Here is a 24769-nt window from a genome sequence, read left to right as displayed (position 1 = left end):
TCTTCCCAACCCAGGGGTGGGACCCAGGTCTACTGCATTGCAGGCAGATTCTTTACCATCTGAGCCACCAGGGAACATCATTGCAATGCCCGACTGAGCGACTGAACTGAACTGAAGCTTTCTCTAGTCACGGCTGGTGGGCTTAGTTGCCCTGTGGTATGTGGGATCTTATCTCCCCCACCAGGGATGAAACTCACATCCCCTGCTTCGGAAGGTGGATTCTTAAACACTGAACTACCAGAGAAGTCCCTGCTTGGTTTTTTGTTTTTTGTTTTTGTTTTTTTTAAGAGCATAAAGTGGGACTCCTACACCTGATTACAACTGAATGAGCTAGGATGGTGATGTGTAGGCCCATGTCCAATATTGAATAGGAATCTATGGGATGGAAAGAAAGTGTGGATTTTACAGGGCTTTTTCTTAAAATTCATGCTGCATTTCTACATGGACGCATCTGAGCCTTCTTTTAACTGTCCTAGAAATTTCAGCAGCCCAAGTCTTTTCTTGGAGCCCCACAGCTACACGCCTACAAAGGGACAAGAATCTCCCCTATTTTCCTCCTTGCAGCCAGCAGCCTACAAAGAACCATTTGACCAGTGGGTAATATCTCTATGCTATTTCCCCCAAATTCCTTAATCTATCCTTTTCTCTCTGATTGCACTGCACACCCCAGGTCAAGAAACCACTATTTCTCCCCCGGATGACTGTGGCGACATCGCTACTGGTCCTTACACTGTCACACTGAAACCAGAGTGACAAGTAACAACAGACCCAGATCTGATGGTGTCATCTGCCCACTCTAAATTCTACATGGCATGCCATTGCACTAAAGCCACACTGTCCAATTTGGCAGGCAAAGTCATCTGTGCTACTTAAGTTGTATTTAATTGACATTAAAAACTCAGTTCTTCAGCACTACTAGCCACATTTCAAGGGCTCAGTAGTTACATGTGACTGATATGTTGGACATCATAGATTTAGAATTTCTCCCTCATTATAGAAAGTCCTGCTGGACAGTGCTGCTTTTAAAGATAAAGCAAAACCTTTAACTGACCCTCAAGACCCCACCAGCCTCTCCAGTCTCACCTCCCTCTATATTTCCCAGTACTCATCCAAGGACAGGGGAGGAGCCCAGGAAAACAAGCTCAAATAGAGAACATGTCTTGAGCACTGCCCGGGATCTGAAGGGTATGGTGCAACTTTTTTACCCAAAGCTTGCAGAGTGAATGAAATCTGACTGTGCATACCAGAGGTCAGAGCTGAGGGCAGGCAATGGTCATGAGCCTGCAAGCTTGCTTAGTCACTTCAGTCGTGTCTGACTGTGTGTGACCCTATGGACTGTAGCCTGCCAGGCTCCTCTGTCCATGGGATTCTCCAGGCAAGAAACAGGAGTGGGTTGCCATGCTCTCCTCCAGGGGATCTTCCTGACCCAGAGTTCAGACCTAAATCTGTCTCCTGAATTGGCAGGTGGTTTCTTCACCACTAGCGCCACCTAGGAAGCCCAGCCATGGTCACAGGTGGGCCTGCGTAGGTGTTGTATTCAATGGAAATATGAAACAACACACTTCTCTCTGCAAAGGTTCTGGGAGTATCTTATCCACTAAATGTTAATCATCCTCTGCTTGAGCAATTCCACTCCTAGCTACTTGCCTAGGAAAAATGAAAGCATACACACACACACACACACACACACACATACAGAGAGAGATACACAGTTCACAGCAGCTTTATTCACAGTAGCCTAAAACTGCAAATGGCCCAGGTGTCCCTCAGCAGGTAAATGACAAAGTAATTGTGGCAAATCCCCAAGACGGAATCCTGCTCAGTAACACAAAGGAACAAACCTAAATGAACTGCAAAACCATTATATTAGGTGAAAAAATTCCTCACAGAAGAGCATATAGTGTACGATTCTATTTTATGAAACTCTAGAACAGGCAAAATCAAATCGCAATGAAAAAAGTTGTAACACAGTTCCTTCTGAGAGGTCAGGGAAGGGGGACTAACGAGGAAGGGGCATGAGAGAACCCTGGAGGGGGTGATGTTCTGTGCCATGAAAGGGGGTTGGGTTACACTGGAGAATACATTTGTCAAATCCACCAGGGTACACCTGAGTTTACATTTCTGGATATAAATTTAATTTTTCCATCTAAATCTACCCATCTATATATAGATATAAATACTCATGATATATGCATATGTCTGTGTTCTCAGACATACATGGGGCTTCCCAGGTGCTGTTAGTGGTAAAGAAACTGCCTGCCAATACAGGAGATATAAGAGATGGGGGTTTCATCCCTGGGTTGGGAAGATTGCCTGGAGGAGGGCATGGCAACCCACTCCAGTATTCTTGGTGGAGAATCCCATGGACAGAGGAAGGAGCCCAGCGGGCTACAGTCCATGGAGTCTCAAAGAGTCAGACACAACTAAACAACTAACACACACACACACACACACACACACACACACACACACACACATCTCTAGAAAGGGCTCTCATCTTAAACTTATAACATCAAACTTAGTGAAAGCTGGCCACCTGTTCTGGCAAGGAGGGTGTCTGGGGGGCATCTCCTGAGACTGGCCTTCGTCCATGGTGAACTTTCAGCCCCTCACTCAACCTAAACCCACCTGCTGGAGTAAAATGGTAGGAAAGTCTTTACAGAAGACTATTTCAGCAGGTATGAGAGATCAGGCCCAACTCCAAATGCAGCATAGATACCTGAGGGTTATAGCCAATGAGCAGAGAGAGAAGTCAGTATATGGAGAATAATTAAGAAAAGACATCCAAGGTAGGTGATTCTGGCTGAACCAACTCAGGACTCTTGCTGAAGACAAGTTGGGGTGATTGAACCTCAAAGGTGGGGAATTAGGACTTTGATCAGCTATCCAGGGTGATCAGATATCAGGGGTGGGGGGACTCTACCTAAACTTACTTGCAGGATTCATGCTAAAACTGGACTAGAAAGGCCAAGGACAGGCAGGGCAAGGCCGAGGCTGAGAGAGGACCCAGAGGAACCTGTCTAGAGTTTGCTCAAGGAGACAGTCTGCCACAGATCAGTTAGAGGTCCCCTGGATGTTCTGAGAGTCACCGAGTGAGAAGATCGGGGCTGCGGGAGGCGGCAGGTTCCCAACCACCCCAACCAGGAGGACCTGTGTGCCTTTTGCCATCCAGTCTAGCTCCCAGGGTCCCCGGTGTTCGCTGACCTGAGAAGCAGTTTGATGTTCTGCCCTGGCTCTGAAAGTCAGACCCGAATTCAGGACGTTTCAGCAATAAGTTACTTCTCGAGCCTCCTTCAGCATCAGCTGCAGGATATGGGTGTCTGTTAGGCAAACTGAGTTTCATTCATTGTGTTGTAGGGGAGCATCGGTGTCCCAAGGCATGCGGACCCCTTCATGTAGAATTCAGGGGCATTTGGGTGGACCTACTTGCTCTCCTTTCTCCAATCTCCTCCCACAGACATGGCACCCCTCCCACGAGAAACACCCCAAATCTTGGTTCCTCAAGAAGAAAAACACTGGTCTGCATTATACCTTCTCAGGACGTTTAAAATAGCCACTCCCTGGGCCTGCACCTCTTCTGTCAGTATTTTTCTCCCTGACCCTTGTCACCTTCCATCACATTCCATAACTCACTCCTTTATCACATGTACCGTCCCTGAGCCTGTGAGAATGAGGGTCCTGCAGGGCAGCCGTCTGCCTGACAGACTCGGGGCTGTGTCCCAGGCTTCAGAAGACCGTCTGGCACAGGACAGGCCCAGTAAATATGCATCACATGGGGCACTGCCCAAGGCCAGCTGTCACCCCTGCAAGGATTTCTCTAAATGATTTGGCCTTCCTTGTGTTCCGTTTCTGCCCTGAGTCAGCCTCACTTACATAGAAATGTGTTTAGACACAGTTTCCGTCTCCTCTGCTTATATACAGGTCACTTTGCCTGTGACTTGAGCTCCTTCAGAACAGAAGGTTCTATTGCTAAGGTCCACCCCAAACAGCCACAGTTCAGGGTGTCACACATTCCCCGAGTCTAGAGTTCCCCATCTGGAGACCAAAACAGTGACACCAGAAATCCCTCAACACCTGGACTCCCACTGGGAGGCTTTGATTCTGGAGAAAGCACTCCATAGAGCAAATGCTGTGGGACACCCGGACCTTTCAAGCTGTGAAAAGTTCTAGAATGTTCTGTGCAGGAAACCAGGGGAACAGGCTGGTGAGTGTGAGGCAGAGGCAAGGAAGCCAGTTAAGACAGTAACTGCAGAGGACCTGGCTCCTCAGAAACGGTGGGGACAGTGAGAGCGCCTGATTCTCTGTCCAGGTTACCTGGCACTGGGAAGGGCCCACCTGCCCCTCCAAGTCTTGTATCTGCTCTGCAAAGCCAAGGACTGATAGGGGTTGGCCATTGGTCACACTCTCCAGGAAACTAATAGGAACTAATAAACTCCAACACCGGAGTGTTCAAATACACAGAACTGGGTCACAGGGATTTCACTGATGGCGCAGTGGCCAAGGCTCTGATCCCAATGCAGGGGGCACAGAAGGAGCTGCAAGAGTCTAAGAGCCAAACAAAACACAGCATTAAGGAATTTAAGTGAGGCTTAAATGAATGGAGGGACATATAATACCATGTTTAAGGACATATTTTCAATATTGTAAAAATGAAAATTCTTTAAAAATTAATCTGTTAATTCAGTGTGATTCCAATCAAATTTCCAACATTTGTGCATGTGTGAAACTTAAGCTGCTTCTAAAATTTATGGTGATGAAGAAGCCATGAAACTTGGAGGTGGAAGGACTTGTTCTACTGGACCTTGTTCTACCAAGATTTATTATAAAGGCTTGGGAATTAAGCCAGTGTGACATGAGCAAAAGGATTAAAAGAAAATAGGCCAACAGAACAGACTAGAAAGCTCAAAACGACATCATGAAAATATGACCCTTGATTTCCGAGGACAATGGCACTACAGCCCGGTGGAATCTTTCCAATGAGTCACCCCAAGGCACTGGAATCAACTGTGAGCTGTGGTCTCTGCCTCACACTGTGCCGGGGGTGCTGAGAAGCTCTGTGTAAAAAGCCAAACGATGGTTACGAAGTAATACAGATTGCCTTCAAGACCACTGGTCAGCAAAGGGGCTTCTTAAAGTGGACATAAAAAAGCACTGGCCATCAAAGAAAATGCTGAGCAACTTTGCGTTGAAATTTAGAACTTTTGCTCATCAAAAGAGACCATTAAGAAAGCAAAAACAGGAAAGACTAAATGACGGTGTTTGGAGATGGATCTGAGAGGGTAAGGTAAGGAAGGAAGTAGTTATCATGAACACCTGAATAGCCTGAAGGGTGAATAAGGAGATGATGATAGTGAGGGGACCCTCAGAGGTGAGTCGTGTGCAGTGTCTTGCCCTGAGTGATGTTACCTGGCGTTTAGTTTTTAATGATTAATGACTGCAGGAATCCTTCATGTGCCCAGGTTCGATCCCTGGTCAGAGAACTAACATCCTACATGCTGCACAGTGTGGCCAAAGTTAATTAATTAATTAAAATAATAATGATAATTAATGACCACATGGCTCATAAGTTTTCTGCACTTTTCTGAATGGGTATAATTTCACAATAGAAAGAAACAAAAATACCTATATAATACCTTGCTATTTTTAAAATTCCACTAGGGTGAATGGTTTATTCTTTGAAATAGATGGTAATGGTATATGTGTGTGTGTTAGTTGCTCAGTCATGTCTCACACTTTGCCACCCAGTGGACTATAGCCTGCCAGACTCTTCTGTCCATGGAATTCTCCAGCCAAGAATACTAGAGTGGGTTGCCATTCCCTTCTCCAGGGATCTTTCCAACCCAGGGATCGAACCTGTGTCTCCTACATTGTAGGCAGTTGTACCATCTAAGCCACTGGGGATGCTCCTTTTAAAATATGGTATGCGAGCCGTATTTTAAAAAGGAGGGGAAAGGGACTTCCCCTGATGGCTCAGTGGTAGAGAATCTGCCTCCCAGTGCAGGAGACATAAGTTCGAGCCCTGGTCCAGGAGGATCCCACCTGCCGCAGAGCAGCTAAGCCTGTGTGCCACATACCAAGCCAGAGCTCTAGAGCCCACACACTGCAGCTGCTGAAGCCTGTGTGTCCTGGAGCCCAGGCACCACAAGAAGAGAAGCCACAGCAATGAGAAGCCCGCACACCGCAGCTAGAGAAACGTTCTCACAGCAATGAAGACCCAGCCAATAAATAAATGCAAGTTTAAAAAGGAGGAAAAGTTCTTCATAGTCTATGAGATTCTTCCCCAAATCATTCCAGGGTCCCCTGCGGGAAGCTCTGGAAAGAAGGTGCTGCCACGGGCACAATCCTCAAAGAAACGCTGAGCACAGAGCAATTCAGATGGTGCTCCGGCGGTGAAACACCTCTTGCCCCACTTATGTTCATCTGCCTGATCTCCACAATGACTTTGCAGAAATGAAGATCAGCTGATGAAGGTAATCGCACCCGTTCACAACTGCTCCACCCAGCACTCTGCAAGACTGCAGCAAGATATCTAAGGGTCCTAGAGACGCCTCTCAGTGAGAAATGGTGACTGAGGGACAGTCATCCCTGCAGGGATCCTCCACCCTCGTACCTAATTCTTCCAGTCAGGTGACACAGTCTGGGAGGAGGGACAGCAAAGAACAAAAAGTTCCATTCCACCCCGGAGGAACTCGGTGTTTTCAAGGACACCACGACCTAGAGCCTGCGCTAGGTACTCTCTGCGGATGCAAAGAGCTGGCAGCAGTTGGGTACACCCAGGTCAGCGGGCAGGCAGGGCGCCCCAGATCGCTGCACGGACACAGGCCTTCTGGGTCCTGTTTGAACAGCCCAGACGTTCTTGGAGACAGACCCAAAGCTGAGGTAAAGGTCACAGACTGAAGTATTCAGTGAAGGAGCCCACCCCCTCCCCACCCCAGATGAGTAACAAGGAAAAAAGCCTTGCTTAGGCCCCAGTGTCCAAAAAACTTTAAGACTAAGGGGATCTCAAGGACTTGGAAACTTTCATGGTGTTTTCACCATCTCCAAAGCCCAAAGAAGTAAGCTCAAAGGTCAAAATCAAAATTTACTTGACTTTGAATTCAAAATTTTGTTTAGGAGTTAAGAAATAAATATGAGATGAGAAATAAATATTTTTTTAATGTTTTAGGGGAAATAAACTTTCATGGGAGTTACTATGACCGAGATTAAAATGTTTTATGTAGTAAAGAGCTAGATTATATTCCCCTCCCTGAAGAAAGATTTGAAAACAGAGTTATTCTTAAAGCATAACTTGAAAAATACTAGCAACTGTATCAGTTTAAAATATAAAAATGAAACAGATGTAAATGTTTTAAAACAGGAAGTTTTAATGCAGGAAGACATTTCCTTCCTCTTTTAAAGCAGGAAGACGCAGAGACCTCAAAGCTGGTGCTCTGTGACACCCTAGAAGGTTGGGATGGGGTGGGAGGGAGGTTCAAGAGGAAGGGGACATACCTATGCCTGTGGATGATTCATGCTCATGTGTGGCAGAAACCATCACAATATTATAAAGTAATTATCCTCCAATTAAAAAAAATAAAAGAATTTTTTTTAAAGTCATGCAAGAACAAGTGTTGGTGAGAATATAGAGAACCTGGGACCCTCATGCACCACTGACAGGAAGGTAAAATGGCACTGACACTTTGGAAAATCGTTTCTTTAAAAAGTTAAACATCAACTTATCATATGACCCAGGAATTTCACTCCTAGGAACCTACCCCAGAGATATTAAAACATTCATCAACACAAAGATTTATATGTCAAAGATCAGAGCAGCTTGATTCACAATAACCAAAAGGTAGAAACAACCCAAATGTCCATTGCCTGATAAATGGACAAATAATATCTGGTATGTTCACACAATGGGGTATTATGCCATGACTAAAAGGAGCAAACTAATGATAAATGCTGAACAGATGAACCTGAAAACCATCACACCATGTGAAAGAAGCCAGGTGCACAAGACTACACAGTGGATGACTGCACTGACATGAAATGTCAGATCCCTAGAGACAGAAAGCAGACCCATGGTTGCCCCGGGGATCAGCAGCAGTGAGGTCTGACTGCAAATGGGCACAAGGAAGAGATGTTCTGAGAATGATAGAGATGCTCCATTGTGGGGATGACTGCATAACTCTGCAGATTACTAAAATTTACTGAATCATACACTGAGAGTGGATGAGTTTTATGGTCAATAAATTATACCTCAATAAAGCTGTCTTTTTGCAAAAAGAAAGCAGAATGAACCCATGAAAGAGGAATGGATTATTCAACAAATAGTGTGGGGATATTGGCTAAGTAGTCAAGGAAGGAAAAAAACTTACATTTTGACTTGTATTGCATGCACCAAAAGACACCTAGTTTTATATTAGCCAAACCATGAAAAACTATTAGGTGAAAAAATAGTTAATAAGTAACAAATTCCAATGCAGGGGAAAGTTCATTAAATGTAAAAGCAATGGAAAAATCCATGAAGGACAAGAAACACTGTATTTGACTATGGGAAAGGTTTTTGCTTGTATGAAGACCAAAATATATCAAATGAAGTAGGGAGACAAAGGACAAACCCAAAATATATTTTTGCTACAAAATGACAGGGTTCATCCCTCTAACATTTAAATACAGAAATCAGTAAGAAAAAATACTAACCTTGATCATTCCAAGAGGAAAGAACCCCATCGTCATTGTACTTCCTCCACCCAGCACCTCCTGTGCTTCCTGCACAAACATTTGTTCAAAGCCAGCCTCACATGAATGTGAAGGTCCTGGTCACTGAAGGCTCTGACCACACCTAAGGCTGGGAGTAAGGACAGTGGGGCCACCTGTGTCACCAAGTTCTGAGTCAGACACAATGCCCCATGCTCATCCTGAAAATCCCCTGGCCCTGGGAATTAAGAGCTCTGTCCCACCAACATGCAGGAACCACCTCAAAGTACAGAGGCACCTACCCAAAAGAGGTTTCAAGCATCATCGATGTTTTCACTTTTAGCTTGAGTTGAATAATATTCTGTCCAAAGACAGGGAAAGAGAAGGGAGGGACAGATTCAATGTGCCAAGTGTATGGGATAATACATTTGAGGAGAGAAGCGAGTATTAGAACATGTGGCTTCCCAGGAATGCAAAAATCCTGGGAAATGAACTGAAGCTGGAGTGAAAGTCCACAGCACACTCTCAGATGTGTGCAAGAAAGTTCATGTGTCTTTATTTTCTCCAGATCCACTTAAATCTGATTGCAAACTATCATTTCACAGGCAGTAAAAAAAAAATTCAGTCTCCTTCCCCCAAGCTACATTCCCTCCCTCCATCCACACTGGGTGTGTCGAGGTCTCAGGGACTCAGGGTCAGGTACCACTTCCCAGGGTGCACCCAGCCTGAGATGCAGGCCAGCATCACCCGTTGGTGAGGACAGAAATCATGTCTGCCTGGGGCACCAAGCCATCCCTCTCAGGCCTCGTCACCTTGCAGAGTGCTGTCCAGACCTGTGGCATGGGTCTGCACTAAGTTATGACCCCAAACTCTCCATGCCCTCTCTCCTCTCTGGACTTCCTCTCCATCTATCAGTCCACCCAACATCATCTGTTTAATGAAAGCAGAATTTAAAACACATACACACATGTAGCACACCACACACACACACACACACACACACACACACACACACACACTTGCTGTAAGCCACTGACTCTAAGTCATGCCCAGTTTCCCCCTTGCAAGAGATGATAAAGCAACATTAGGACTTGATGTTTTGCTTAGAACAGCGGCGAGGGAAATGGTGAGGGAGCAATTAAAAATTAATATCTGATGGACGATCCTAGCAGTGGCACTGCCTGAACTCCATGGCAGATTTCAATCCTAGAGTGCCAACCCCCAAACCTAGAAAGGAAATGGCTGTGTTATTTGGTTACTTCATCCTGCACTTTGCAAAAGGAAAAAATGTGTGAGGGCCAGAGGAGAACCAAGAGTTTGGTGGGAAAAGCTCCAGAAGAGAATGTCTTCTGGATGTCCAAGAGGCTTAGTGTTTTGAGAGAAATGTCTGCTACCTTTGGTGATTTATCTAATATCCAATTTACTTTCCTTAAGAGGTTAATGATCCCTTTAGAGCAATGGTTCTCAAACATGACCGTGCATCGGAACTCCCTGGGGGGGCTCATTAAAACACATTTGCTGCCCTCCTCCCCCAAGAGTTTCTGACTCAGCAGTTCTGGGGCAGAACCTGAGAATTTGGAGACCAGACTTTGAGAACAACTGCTGTAAATACGCGGGGCTCTCGCAGCTGGCAAGCAACATGTTCTAAGTTAAATCAGATGTCCCTAAGATTTGATTGCAAACTAAAACTCTCCTAAACATTTAATTAAAATCACAAGAAGACGGGATCAGTTGCTCTCTGATGTTTTAAACAAACAGCAGGTGAAACATTTCCACATTCATGTTGATTACAAATATAATCAGTACATGTAAATATTTATAGAAGCGGCAAATCCACGGGTCTCAAGTGGCTTTTTTCATGATCTCTATGCCAATTCTGATTTCCATTTCTATTATTTCTATTCTCACCTCCTCCCAGGAGTACAATTTAACTCTGATCACTGGAGAGATAGGTTGGGTTGCAGATTCAGAATCTGAAGCTGGCAGAAGCTGCGGTTGTCTCCTGAAATTCAGTGACTCAGGACAAAAGATGTGAGCATTGGGTGCACCGTCCCCAGTGATCCTGCCTGAGCTGTTCATTGCCTGGCGGACAGCCGCCTTTGTATAGTGAGTGTGCTACTGAAATGGATCAGGGCCATTGTGTCCTCCCCACCTCCATGTCCTCTGCCTGCTTTCTGGCTGTGGAAAACTTTAGTCAAAGAATAAGCTTGATCAGGGAAATGAGAACGTGCAGAAACAAAGCAAAACACTCAAAGGAGATGAAACAACAATAATGTTAGTCATTAAGCATAGTCAAGGGCTATGGGTAACATTCTGAGCCATATCCTATGAGCTGTCTTATAGATCCTGAAACCCCAGGTGGAAAAAGTTAACTGCATGGTGACCAGACTGTACCTACAAGGTAAGCTGCCACAACTCCTAGAACTGGCCTCAAAGAGATGGAAACAAACCAGCCCTGGAGCTGAAAATGAATTGTACCTAAAACAATCAAGATGGTGCTGGTCAGGCCACCAATGGCCAGTTTCAAGATGACTGTCAAAGCTGACTGCTGTTTCTACATGTAGCCCTCACCCCCATCCCCCGCCAATTCTGTCTATGACAGCTACTGCCCTCTGATCGCAATGGGAAGAATCAGCCTTTGGACATATGTCTGCCCTCCCCACCAGTTGCCGGCATCTGAAATAAAGCAAACTTTCCTTTCCACCAACCTGGCCGGTTTGTTGGCTTTTGAGCGGTGAGCAGCCAGACCACACACCTTTTGGTAACACTACAGCAGAAACCATACTGCTGCTGCTGCTGCTAAGTCACTTCAGTCGTGTCCGACTCTGTGCAACCCCATCCCTGGGATTCTCCAGGCAAGAACACTGGAGTGGGTTGCCGTTTCCTTCTCCAATGCATAAAAGTGAAAAGTGAAAGTGAAGTCGCTCAGTCATGTCAGACTCGTCGCGACGCCATGGACTGCCGCCTACCAGGCTCCTCCGTCCATGGCATTTTCCAGGCAAGAGTACTGGAGTGGGGTGCCATTGCCTTCTCCAGCAGAAACCATAGCTTGCTACAAACCCTGACCAACTGGACTGGTATTGAATTGTGTGCCCTGGTCTTTGTTCCTGTGTCAGTTTAGTCTAATGTAGCAGGGTGCTGGAACCAGCTCAAAAGCTGGCTGATCTCAAGAGCCAAAAGGATTTACAGCCATCTCATGAGCCGGTTGTTTAAACACAGCCATCGTGAAGAATTACATTATATAAACTTAGAATCATGCTTAGTCACTCAGTCATGTCCAACTCTTTGTAACCCCATGGACTGTAGCCTGCCAGACTCCTCTGTCCATGTGGATTCTCCAGGCAAGAATACTGGAGTGAGTGGCCATGCCCTCCTCCAGGGGATCTTCCCCACCCAGGGATTAAACCCAGGTCTCCCACATCACAGGCAGATTCTTTACTGTCTGAGCCACCGGGGAAGCCCAAATTTACAATTAAATCATATTAAAAATTAAATCATACTAAAGCACACAACTTCCTAATTATGTTTTTCTAGTATCTATGCTCCTGAGAATGCTTACATCTATTGTGTCTGTGTGATAAAAATATATAATAGTAAACTACTCTCCCCAGCTCAGCTTCTGTGATACCATGTTGGTAGCCTGAAATCAACTTGTATGTGTGCGCTCAGTCACTTCAGTCGTGTCTGACTCTTTGCCACCAGGCTCCTCTGTCCATGGGGATTCTCCAAGCAAGAATACTGGAGTGGGTTGCCATGCCCTCCTCCAGGGGATCTTCCCAACCCAGGGATCAAGCCCACATCTCCTGCATTGCAATTGGATTTTTTGCTGCTGAGCTACCGAGGAAACCCTGAAATCAACTAAGGAGGAGGTATTTACATGACAGAAATCTGTGTGCTCTGTAAGTCGGCCAGCACCCCCACCACCCAAGCAATTACTAAACATTTACCAGTATAACACAGATCCTGTGGTCGCAAAAGATAATGATGATAAGTCTACTTTAAAACCCCACATTCCAAGAGTCTTCTTTGCAAAGTATAGACAAGTATCAAGACTTTTTTGCAAATGCTGGCTCTGGAGGATCAATCTGATTCACTGAAACATTTTTTCTTCTACAACCATAAAAACCCATGGAGTGAACTTCCCTGGTGGTCCAGTGATTAAGAATCCATCTGGCAATGCAGGAGATGCAGGTTCAATCCCTGGTCTGGGGAGTTTCCATGTGTCTTGGGGGCCACTCAGCCTGTGTGCCCCAGCTACTGAAACCTGTGCACCTAGAACCCATGCTCCGCAACAAGAGAAGTCACGGCAATGAGAAGCCTGCCCATGGCAACTAGAGAGTAGCCGCCACTCACTGCAACTGGAGAAAGCCCAAGCCAGCAACAAAGACCTGATACAGCCAAAACTAAATAAATATATTTTTTTAAAACCCATGGGATCTGGAGACTCAGCCCTCTATCCTGCTCCATGACCTAGTAGTTGCCAGGAAGTCTGAGTCTGTCCCTTCATGTCTACAAACTTCAGTTCTCTCATCTGTAAAATAAACTTCATGATACAACAGAAAGAAAGAGCAATAAAGGAGAAAGGGAAATATGAGAAGGAACATTAAATAAACGCTCTGCAGAAGGCTTCAACTTTGGATAGAAGTAAAATGTGTGGTCCCATTAGCACCACAGACAGTTGAATGGAATTACACTCAGTTGAGTTTCTTGTATTTTGTGTGAAGCGACACACTACTAATTGTATGGAGATGGTGCCTCTATGCTGCGCCATCCAGGTAGGAAAAGGCCTGGACTGAAGTTAAGGATGCATGTTGTTGTTTAGTTGCTGAGTCATGTCCAACTTTTTGCGACCCGGCAGACTGTAGCATGCCAGGCTTCCCCGTCCTCCACTCTCTCCCAAAGTTTGCTCAAGTTCATGTCCTTTGAGTTGGTGATGCTATCTAACCATCTTAGGCACATTGTAATCTAATTCTAATCTCTGGATCCTCTGGAGTTTATTTCTATTGTCAGTTCTTTCTGTCTATTCTTATTAATCATGTTTCCTCCCATGTCAGGCTAAATCTGATAGTTTACTAGTCATTACATTTGAAAATTACTTCTAGAACTAGTTTGCAGCCCACAGGATTTTCATGGCTCCTCTGAGGCTCCTGGCCAACTAGCAATCTGGCATTACCTAATTCTATCTTCAGATATTGAGACTCTCTAAGTCCCTGGATGTCTCTGCCTGAGGCTAACGCCTGTCTAGACTGTCTTTTGCTTTTTTTTTTTTTTCCACTTTCCCTCTGATTCACTGTTATTCCCAGAGTGCAGCCTTTCAAGCGCCAACCTAAGCACAGGATACAGTCACAGGTGCCCCAACACCCCAACTTTCCCCCCACCCCCGACCTCCCTCCAGCATATCAGATGCATTGCTAAGCTGCTCAGTCACCTCAGGGCAAAAGTGACTGAATCCAGGCCCAGGTCTCATTGCTGTCTTCTCTTGAATCTCAGTCTTTTTGTTCTTTACTCCTGGCTAACTCTCTGATGTCTCAGTCAAACCTCAAGAATTATTTGGCCGGTTAGAGAACTTATCTTCAACTGAAGGATTAGATTGAATCCCCCAATCAAGTCTTAATTTTCTGAACATTGGGGAACTCTTGGTGGTGTCACAGGAACTGACTGACACTCAGCTGCCAGGTGGTTCCATCAACGTGCGGTTCCCAGGGTCTTTAGGAACACAGCTATTGTCCCTAACGGTGACCCTTGATTTTTTTCTCATCCTGAAGGTGTCTTCCAATGTTAACAGACTGCAGTGGTTTCCTCTGGTCATCTATGCAGGTGAGATCAAAGGGTATGTGACTGACAAGGAGTAGGTAAGGAGGGATCGCAGGCCATGGGGAACTCCAGGGACCAGCTAACTGCCCTAGATATCCCTAACACCCCATAGCCTGGGATGATCTCCTGTGAACCCAGCAGGCCCACAGCCCTCATCTTGCCCAGGGCTGCAGCCCCTACTCTTCCTGTGTGCTGTCAAATACTCTGTTTGAAGACCCACTCACTCATAGACACCCCCAGACGCCAAAGACGATACCACCTTCCTGCAACAAGGATGTCAGTGCTTCCCTGACTCAACTCAGTGTCAGGGATGTTCTGGGATGTTCTGGGAGCTAGGCTGCAGGTATGCACAAGCTACTTGACTTAATATGGACCATGCCTCCTCCCACTCACCTTTGCCCGCCCTGGATACACTGACTCCAGGAGTCTCACATATCCCCGTGGAAAAGCAGAGCCCAGCGCTGTGTGCAGTCCTCTGGGTCCCAAGCCTCTTCCAGGGCCTCATGGACTTGCTGGCTTCCTGCTGCCCCCAACACTGCTGTATGCGTTGTGTCAGCTCTTCTGGTTGTCCTGGTCAGACAGGTGATCTAAACCACCACGTCCATGAGCATCGGAGGCAGAAGTCATCTTCTTTATGGGAAAGTTTTCAGACAAGATGAAGTGTACACAGTAGAAATGAAAATGGACCCTTCAAAGTCACAGCCGTCGCTCCCGAGCCCGTGTCTGCAGGTAATGGCTGTTGGCGATTTGACAGATGTACACACGTAGGTTTTTATTCATCAACTACACCCAGTACTCTGCAGCTTGACTTTTTTCTCATAACATTAAGACACAGGGACATTTCTGCATCAGCTATAAAGCTTTCTTTCAGCTGCACGCTGCTCATGGTGTCCATGTTTCATAATTCATTTAACAAGTCCTCCACTGCGCGTGTGCATGTTCAGTCACTTCAGTCGTGTCTGACTCTTTGCAACCCTATGGACTGCCTACCAGGCTTCTCTTTCCATGGGATTCTCCAGGCAAGAATACCGGAGTGGGTTGCCATGCCCTCCTCCAGGGGATCTTCATGACCCAGTGATTAAACCCACATCTCCTGCAACTCTTGCATTGCAGGGAGATTCTTTACCATGAGTCACATGGGAAGCCCAGTCCTCCACTGGGGGATCCTAAAAGCAGTACCAATTATGTTGCCTTCAGCAGAACATGAGAGTTCCATTGCCCCACACTTCACTATCTCTATTAAACAATATTTTTCAAAGTTGGTTAATTTGATGGGTTAGACACTAGATGGCCTCACATTGGTTTGCTTTTCATGACTTCAGTGAAGTTTCACTCCTTTTATAATATGCTTATTGGACATTTGTTTTTTTGTTTTGTTTTGGTTTGGTTTGGTTCATTGCACTCATATCCTCTGCCCATTTTTTGATTAGTGTTTCAGCCTTCATTGATTTTAAATGCTTTGTGTGTCTTATGGATGCTTGCCTCTGTGATATAAAGCTGGTCTCACTGACTGATTCTCAAGGAGGGTGATTCAGTGGCGAGTTGACAAAAACTATCAGCTGCTGAATTGATAGATACTCCCTCCTGCTCTTTTGTGCACGCAGAGATCCCAATTTTTTATTTGTGGGATAGTGTGCCAGCCCCAGGAGACAGAGCCAAGACTGGTCACATCATTGCCCTACAAGTGCAGAGAAGGAGCAGGGGATCAAGAGCCCATTTGTGGACCATAGTATGAAAGGTGAGTGGCCTCAGAGGAGACCCTCTTGACCAGCTCTTCCCAGGTGGGGATTCCATGTGCAACCCAGGAGACTTGTGCGTGGGGAAGGTGATGGACTAGAAGGAGCAAAGCCCTTGATCACCTGAATACTGCAGCAACCTCTGAGACCACCACCCTCAGGGCTTCTGGCAGGAACAGAGTCAGCTCCCGGAAGTGGAGATTGTTGTCACATTGTAGAAGGAAGCGTGAAGGATTTGTGGGCCTGGGGATGCAGGAGCTGGGGTGGAGGAAGGAAGAACTGAACTGGACAAGATATGGCAGGTCAAGAGCTGGGCGCATGGAGCGTGGTCTGGGAACCCCATCTGCTCCTGGATGTTTGCCCAGAAAACCCGCATTACTCAGACAGCTGAGTGGCCCCGTGGGCACCAGGCCTGGGGGATCCCTGTGGGAGGACACAGGGGTACAGACTTCTGGGTTAGAGCACTGTGAAGAACAGGAACCCCTCGGGACACACAGCCTGAGGCGGGAGAGGCAGTGGTCCTTCGACCTGTGACAAGTGTCCAGCACCCTCTGGCCCAGCTCCTTTCCTCTAAGACATGCAGTGACAAGACAAGGCTGCAATAAGAAGACATCTTTCTCTTTTTCTCAAATCATTTAAAAGATGTGGCTGGCAAGCATTTGCCACAGAGAAAGCCCAGCGGGAGGGGCTTGTTCCAGCACCCTCTTGCTATTTGGGGCCCTGAAGGCTCACAGCAACGATGGAATTGTCTTTTCATTTAGGTTGGGTTTGTGCCCATTTCTTTCCCCGTCATCAAATGAACTGGGAGCACAAACATTGGACTGGGTCCTTCAAGTCCTCTGTCACATCTTAACACCATCATCATCATCATCATCATCATCATCATCATTATTATTACCAAATACCAAGTTTGTGCATTTGACACACCATGAGGCCAAACAAACCAAAGTTTGGAACAGACAAAGGTTTACTGCAGGGTCAAGCAGGGAGAATTGGGAATGGAGGGGTGGGTGCTTATGCTTAAAATACCCTGAGCTCCCCACAGGGTTCCAGCAAAGCACTTTAAAAAATTTTTATCTTACATTGGAGTATAGTTGATTTACAATGTTGGGGTTAGTTTCCGGTGTCCAGCAAAGCGATTCAGCTACATAAACACATGTGGTTTCTTTTTTCAGATTCTAGGCAAAGCATTTTTTAAGACCAGGTGAGGGAGGAGAACCCCCAGGGTATGTGATTGGCTTGTGCACAGTTCTCTGGCTGATAATAGGTACCAGAGTAATGTCACAGGGGTTAGTGTTAGCAATCCTTTGGTGCCAGTAGGTCTGATGGCTATGTGTTCATGATCATCACGCAGTTAATTTCTTCCATTTGATGGTGGTTTTTAGTATCTGGAAAACTCAGGAAATATGCATCAGATACCATTATCTAGGTACTTCAGAGAGGAGCTAAAGCAGAGGGTATGAGGGAGAGCTCTCCCCAGGAAGGCCCCATGGGTATGCTCAATATGGGGTCCTGCTCAATAGCATCATCATCATTATTATTGTTGTTGTTGTTGTTATTGACAGTCATGCACAAGCATCCACACATTTTTACAGATGCTGGGGAAGCAAAAGTCATATACAGTTTACTCAAACTCATGTCCATCACTTCGGTGATGCCATCCAACCATCTCATCCTCTGTCATCCACTTTTCCTCCTGGGTTCAATCTTTCCCAGCATCAGCGTCTTTTCAAATTAGTCACTTCTTTGCATCAGTTGGCCAAAATATTGCAGGTTCAGCTTCAGCATCAGTCCTTCCAATGAATATTTAGGACTGATTTCCTTTAGGATGGACTGGTTGGATCTCCTTGTAGTCCAAGGGACTCTCAAGAGTCTTCTCCAACACCACAATTCAAAAGCATCAATTCTTGGGTGCTCAACTTTCTTTATAGTCCAACTCTCACATCCATACATGACTACTGGAAAAACCATAGCTTTGACAAGACGGACTTTTGGCAACAAAGTAATGTCTCTGTTTTTTAATATGCTGTCTAGGTTGACCATAACTTTTCTGCCAAGGAGCAAGCATCTTTTAATTTAATTTAATATAGTGTGTTATATTATGTAAACTGCCTACATGAAAGCAGGTATCAGAGTCTGGGTTCCTCCAGAAGCAGAGCCTGAGATCCAGCCTTGGATGCTGGCCGTCTTCTTGGCAGGTAATTCTTGGGAGTAAGCCTGGGAAGAGAGAACAGCCACTGAATGCACACCCACGGGTGGGTCTCATCATGGGTGTTGGGACTCAGTCCCATTGGGAACCCTCTGAGAAACTGCATGGAGAGCACCCAGGATTGGCCTGCGTGTGTGATGAGATGTGTTGCGACACAGTCGCTAATGTCCCTGCACTTCCATATCCCTCCTGCCTGTAGGGGACATTCCCCTGGATGCTGGGAAGGCTCTCCTGCAAGGAAACAAAGATGCAGGTGCTGGAGACGGGACACTGGCCACCTGCTGCAGCTGCAGAACTCAGGTGGACCCTGGGGGTTCAGAGTGAGGCATCAGCAGCATCAGTACCAGGTTATATAGAAACAGAGGGAGCACCAAACCAGTAGTCCTTTGAAACAAACTGTTCAATGTAAGAAGGTAAATAATTGATCCTAGCCTCACTCATTGCCACATTAAGATATTTCAGAACTATCTCCTCATATTAATCTATTGATACCTGGTAAGAAGTAGGCAACGTTTGCCTCCAGCAGATTCCACTGCACAAGCAGAAGGTCTTCAGGCTGTCCAGGGAGATGAATTCCAAGAGCAAAATTAGCAGAAATCCTCTGCAGAGTGAAAAAATGGAAAAGCTGTGCTTCTCCAAGCAAAAAAAGACAGCTCCATCCATCAACAACAAAAAAAGCTGTAAACTCTCCCATCCACTGTCTCAAGGTTGAGAGATGTGAAGCATGGTTCCAAGTCTTAGAGGATTAGTACAGACCTCAGCTAAACAGGGTAGGATATTCATCAGCTATCTCCCTAGACAACAATAAAATGACCACAAAGGTCAGAAAGATATAGACCCACATACACCCAACCAGAATATAATACTGATTGTATTCTTTGCAGCCAAAGATGGAGAAACTCTATACAGTCAGCAAAAACAAGACCAGGAGCTGACTGTGGCTCAGATCATGAACTGCTTATTGCCAAATTCAGACTTAAATTGAAGAAGGTAGGGAAAACCACTAGACCATTCAGGTATGACCTAAATCAAATCCCTTATGATTATACAGTGGAAGTGAGAAATAGATTCAAGGGATTAGATCTGATAGACAGAGTGCCTGAAGAACTATGGACAGAGGTTCATGACATTGTACAAGAGTCAGGGATCAAGACCATCCCCAAGAAAAAGAAATGCAAAAGGCAAAATGGTTGTCTGAGGAGGCCTTACAAATAGCTGTGAAAAGAAGAGAAGCTAAAGACAAAGGAGAAAAGGAAAGATATACCCATTTGAATGCAGAGTTCCAAAGAATAGCAAGGAGTGATAAGAAAGCCTTCCTCAGTGATCAATGCAAAGAAATAAAGGAAAACAATAGAATGGGAAACAATAGAGATCTCCTCAAGAAAATTGGAGATACCAAGGGAACATTTCATGCAAAAATGGGCACAATAAAGGACAGAAACAGTATGGATCTAACAGATATTAAGAAGAGGTGACAAGAATACACAGAAGAACTATATGAAAAAAAGATCTTCACAACCCAGATAATCACAATGGTGTGATCACTCACCTAGAGCCAGACATTCTGGAATGTGAAGTCAAGTGGGCCTTAGGAAGCATGACTATGAACAAAGCAAGTGGCGGAATTCCAGTTGAGCTTTTTCAAATCCTAAAAGATGATGCTGTGAAAGTGCTGCACTCAATATGCCAGCAAATTTGGAAAACTCAGCAGTGGCCATAGGACTGGAAAAGGTCAGTTTTCATTCCAATCCCAAAGAAAGGCAACGCCAATGAATGCTCAAACCATGTGAAGCATGGTTCCAAGTCTTAGAGGATTAGTACAGACCTCAGAGTGTACAGACCTCACAATTGCACTCATCTCACACGCTAGCAAAGTAATGTTCAAAAATCTCCAAGCCAGGCTTCAACAGTATGTGAACCATGAACTTCCAGATGTTCAAGCTGGATTTAGAAAAGCCAGAGGAACCAGAAATCAAATTGCCAACATTGATTGGATCATCAAAAAAGCAGGAGAATACCAGAAAAACATCTACTTCTGCTTTATTGATTCCTCCAAAGTTTTTGACTGTGTGGATCAAAACAAACTGTGGAAAATTCTTAAAGAGATGGGAATACCATACCACCTGACCTGCCTCCTGAGAAACTAGTATGCAGGTCAAGAAGCAACAGTTAGAACTGGACATGGAACAACAGACTGGTTCCAAATCAAGAAAGGAGTACATCAAGGCTGTATATTGTCACCCTGTTTATTTAACTAATATGCAGAGTACGTCATGCGAAATCCATAGCCAGATGAAAAAGAAGCTGGAATCAAGATTGCTGGGAGGAGCATCAATAACCACAGATATGCAGATGACACCACCCTTATGGCAAAAAGTGAAGAAGAGCTAAAGAGCCTCTTGAGGAAAGTGGAAGAGGAGAGTGAAAAGTCTGGCTTAAAACTCAACATTCAAAAAACAAAGATCAAGGCAACTGGTCCCATCACTCATGGCAAATAGATGGGGAAACAATGGACACAATGACAGACTTTATTTTGGGTGGCTCCAAAATCACTGCAGATGGTGACTGCAGCCATGAAATTAAAAGATGGTTGCTCCTTGGAAGAAAAGCTATGACCAACCTAGACAGCATATTAAAAAACGGAGACATTACTTTGCCGACAAAGGTCTCTCTAGTCTATGGTTTTTCCAAAGACTATGGAAAAAAGCTATGGTTTTTCCAGTAGTCGTGTATGGATGTGAAAGTTGGACAATAAACAAAGCTGAGTGCCAAAGAATTGATACTTTTGAACTGTGGTGTTGGAGAAGACTCTAGAGAGTCCCTTGGGCAGCAAGGAGATCCACCCAGTCCATCCTAAAGGAAATCAGTCCTGAATATTCATTGGAAGGACTGATGCTGAAGCTGAAACTCCAATACTTTGGCCACCTGATATGAAGAACTGACTCCTTGGAAAAGACCATATTGCTAGAAAAGATTGAAGGTGGGAGGAGAAGGGGACGAGAGAGAATAAGATGGTTGATGGCATCACCAACTCGATGGACATGAGTTTGAGCATGCTCTGGGAGTTAGTGATGGACAGGGAAGCCTGGCATGCTACAGTCCATGGGGTTGCAAAGAGCTCATGACTGAGCAACTGAACTGAACATCCAACCAAAGACTTGTACCCAAATATACAAAGACCTCTGACAAGCAAATGAGAAAAGATCAGACAGCATAACAGAAAGCTGATGAAAATACTTGAATAGGCACTTCATAAAACAGTAAAACTTCATGACTGGTAAGCAAATGGAAGTGTACTTAACCTCATTAATAATGAAGAAAATGCAAAAGGAAAGAACACTACATCTGGTTGTCACCTGTAAATGGCTAAATGGAAAAAACTAATGATACCAAGTGTTTGTGAGGATTTAGAGCAACTAGAATGGTCTTCTGTAAATTGATAGAGATGTAAATCGGCTCAACCACTTTGGAAACCCCCGGCCATATCTAATGAATCTGAACATGTGCACACCTTATGACCTGTCCATTCTACTCTAGTGTATACTCAGAAATGTGATTATAGTCACTGAAGAATTTATACAGAGCAACACTATTCATAATAGCTAAAATAATACTGTGTATCTGACAGTTCCTAAGAGAGTTAATTTTGAAATTTCTCATCACAAGGAAAAAATACTTGCCACTATGTGTATGATGAATGCTAAGTAGACTTATTATGGTGGTCATTTCACAATATATCCATACATCAAATCATGATGTTGAAAACCTGACACTGACACATTGTTACATGTCCAATATGTCTCAATAAAAACAATAACTAAAAACTGAAGCAATTCAAATGCCCATGAACAGTAGAATAGTATATATAATGAAATATTATATTACATTAGATCAGTTATGTTGTAACTTATTTATAACCACATAAAATACATGCACAATAAATGCATAACATATCACATAGTATATATTATATGTATTATTTATTATCGGGGAAGGAAATGGCAACCCACTCCAGTTTTCTTGCCTGGGAAATCCCACGGACAGACGATCCTGGTGGGCTACTGTCCATGGGTTCACAAAGAGTTGGACACGACTTAGAGACTAAACAACAATAATTATTTGTTACATAACTGTATCATTACATTATGTAATTATATAACACGAATATATTTTATATAATAGATAATTTTATACAAGTATATTATATTCATATATTTAAGTGATATATATATTATGCATACAGCATAGCCACACGAAGGAAAGCAATTCAGCAATAAGTATGGATAAACCCAACTGATCACATGACCATCTGGATGTATCACACATGATGTTGAGAGAGAGGAGCTAGACCTGGGGACACACTGGGACTCCAGGGTCAGCCTGTCCTAAGCTCTGGGATCATGCTCTCTTACTGAGGGTGACCTGAGGCTCATTCTTAGAAAAAATGAAACTAGAGGAATGGGGCAGAGATCTTCTGATTCTCCTTCCAAGTCTGTGGCTCTTAAAACTCTGTGCATCTCTCACCTTGGTAAAAATAAACATTAATTTTAAAAACACTGTGAACAGATCAGCTCAAGGAGTCAACACCGAGTTTGGGATGCCAAGCAGTCAGCAGGTCCTGGAAGGACTCTGGTGTCCCCAGCCCTGCAGGAGGCCGAGGGGAAGGCAGCCCTGGGGCAGGCACTGGGGTAAGATATCTTCCCAGAGCAATGCTACAGTGCTTGTAGCTCAGACAGTGTTCACCACCCACATTGAGGGGGGGATGGGGAGAGGCTTGATTCTGTCTGACTACTCAGCTTCATTCCGAAGACCATGTGTGAACATCTGACCAAGATATATGACGAGATGTCAGCAAAGGTGACACCTTGGGGTTTGAGGACCCAAGGGTATGTGTACCCAAGAGAAGGAGGATGACTGCAGCCATGAAATTAAAAGACACTTGCTCCTTGGAAGGAAGCTATGACAAATCTAGACAGTATATTAAAAAGCAGAGACAACTTTGCTGACAAAGGTCCAGATACTCAAAGCTATGGTTTTTCCAGTAGTCATGTACAGATGTGAGAGTTGGACCATAAAGCAGGCTGGGGGCTAAAGAATCGATGCTTTCAAACCGCGGTGCTAGAGGAGACTCTTGAGAGTCCCCTGCACTGCAAGGAGATCCAACCAGTCCATCCTAAAGGAAATCAGTCCTGAATATTCATTGGAAGGACTGATGCTGAAGCTGAAACTGCAATGCTTTGTCCACCTGATGCAAAGAACTGACTCATTGGAAAAGACCCTGATGCTGGGATAAATTGAAGGCAGGAGGAGAAGGGGACAACAGAGGATGAGATGGTTGGATGGCATCACTGACTCAAGGACATGAGTTTGAGCAAACTCTGGGAGACAGTGAAAGACAGGGTAGCCTGATGTGTTGCAGTCCATAAGATCACAAAAATTCAGACATGACTTATCAACTGAACTGAACTGAACACACACAGGCACATGCATATGGGCACACGTACATGCACACACAGGCATTCACACACAGGTACACACTTGCACATAAGCATTGTGCATCCACATATTTCCACATACCCACACACATAGGCATGTGCACATATACATGCACACATGAATCCCATGTACACGCACACAGAAACACTTGCATGAACATCGGTGTGCACACACAAGCACATGTTCACACATAGCACACAGGCACATGTATGCAATGTGCACCCAAGTGACACGGGTATTCAGGCACACATGCATACACACAGACACACTCCCCAGCTGCACCCTGCGTGAGCTCTCAGAAGTAACCTGATGGTGAGGGGTTGCAGCGACACGTGGCAGGAGCAGCAACGTGGAGCAGCCTGACACAGTGATGGACCCCAGCTCCCACCCGGGGTGAGGTATCCTGTGGCACTGACCTTCCTTCAAAGATGTCATCTTCCTAGTTAACTAAGGGTCCATCCAAGGCCCCTGGAAGAGACCTGCTCAGATCTTATAGCTGTCAGGGGTGAGGGACCACTCTAGTGTTCTTGTCACTCTCCCCTCACACTGTCTGTCTGATCTCAGGTCCCAGCCAAAGCCACCCCAGTGACCATGGTGCAAGCAGGCTGCAAGGAGAGTCAGGAGCCAGTGAAGTCTCAGCAGGAGAGGAGGTGATGAGGGTGAACAGCCTCCTGGCATCTCACTGTCCTGCCCTGTCCCCTGGACCTTCCATCCCTGGGGGACTACCCTCTCCCCTCGAACACATCAACTTTTCTGAGACTCACAAAGGCTGACCCTGCCCAGGAGAGGACCTTGTCACTACCAAGCCCCTCCCCTTGCTGACAAGCTGTGG

The 24769-nt window shown here is 45.2% G+C and overlaps 1 long non-coding RNA gene across 1 annotated transcript in view; it reads right to left on the bottom strand.

The window, feature by feature from the left end:
• Positions 1-8797, bottom strand: part of LOC110148772 (uncharacterized) — a 37387-nt gene extending 28590 nt beyond the window's left edge. Inside the window, exon 1 of the long non-coding RNA XR_002317261.2 lies at positions 8686-8797. This is a non-coding gene — a long non-coding RNA (uncharacterized lncRNA). The remainder of the gene's footprint in view (positions 1-8685) is intronic.
• Between the last annotated feature and the right edge of the window lie 15972 nt (positions 8798-24769).

Source organism: Odocoileus virginianus, chromosome 31 (assembly GCF_023699985.2).
Source record: "Odocoileus virginianus isolate 20LAN1187 ecotype Illinois chromosome 31, Ovbor_1.2, whole genome shotgun sequence".
In the NCBI taxonomy this organism is placed as follows: domain Eukaryota; kingdom Metazoa; phylum Chordata; class Mammalia; order Artiodactyla; family Cervidae; genus Odocoileus; species Odocoileus virginianus.
The sequence above is the reverse complement of the archived record's forward strand: the minus strand, read 5'-3'. Positions and strand labels throughout refer to the sequence as shown.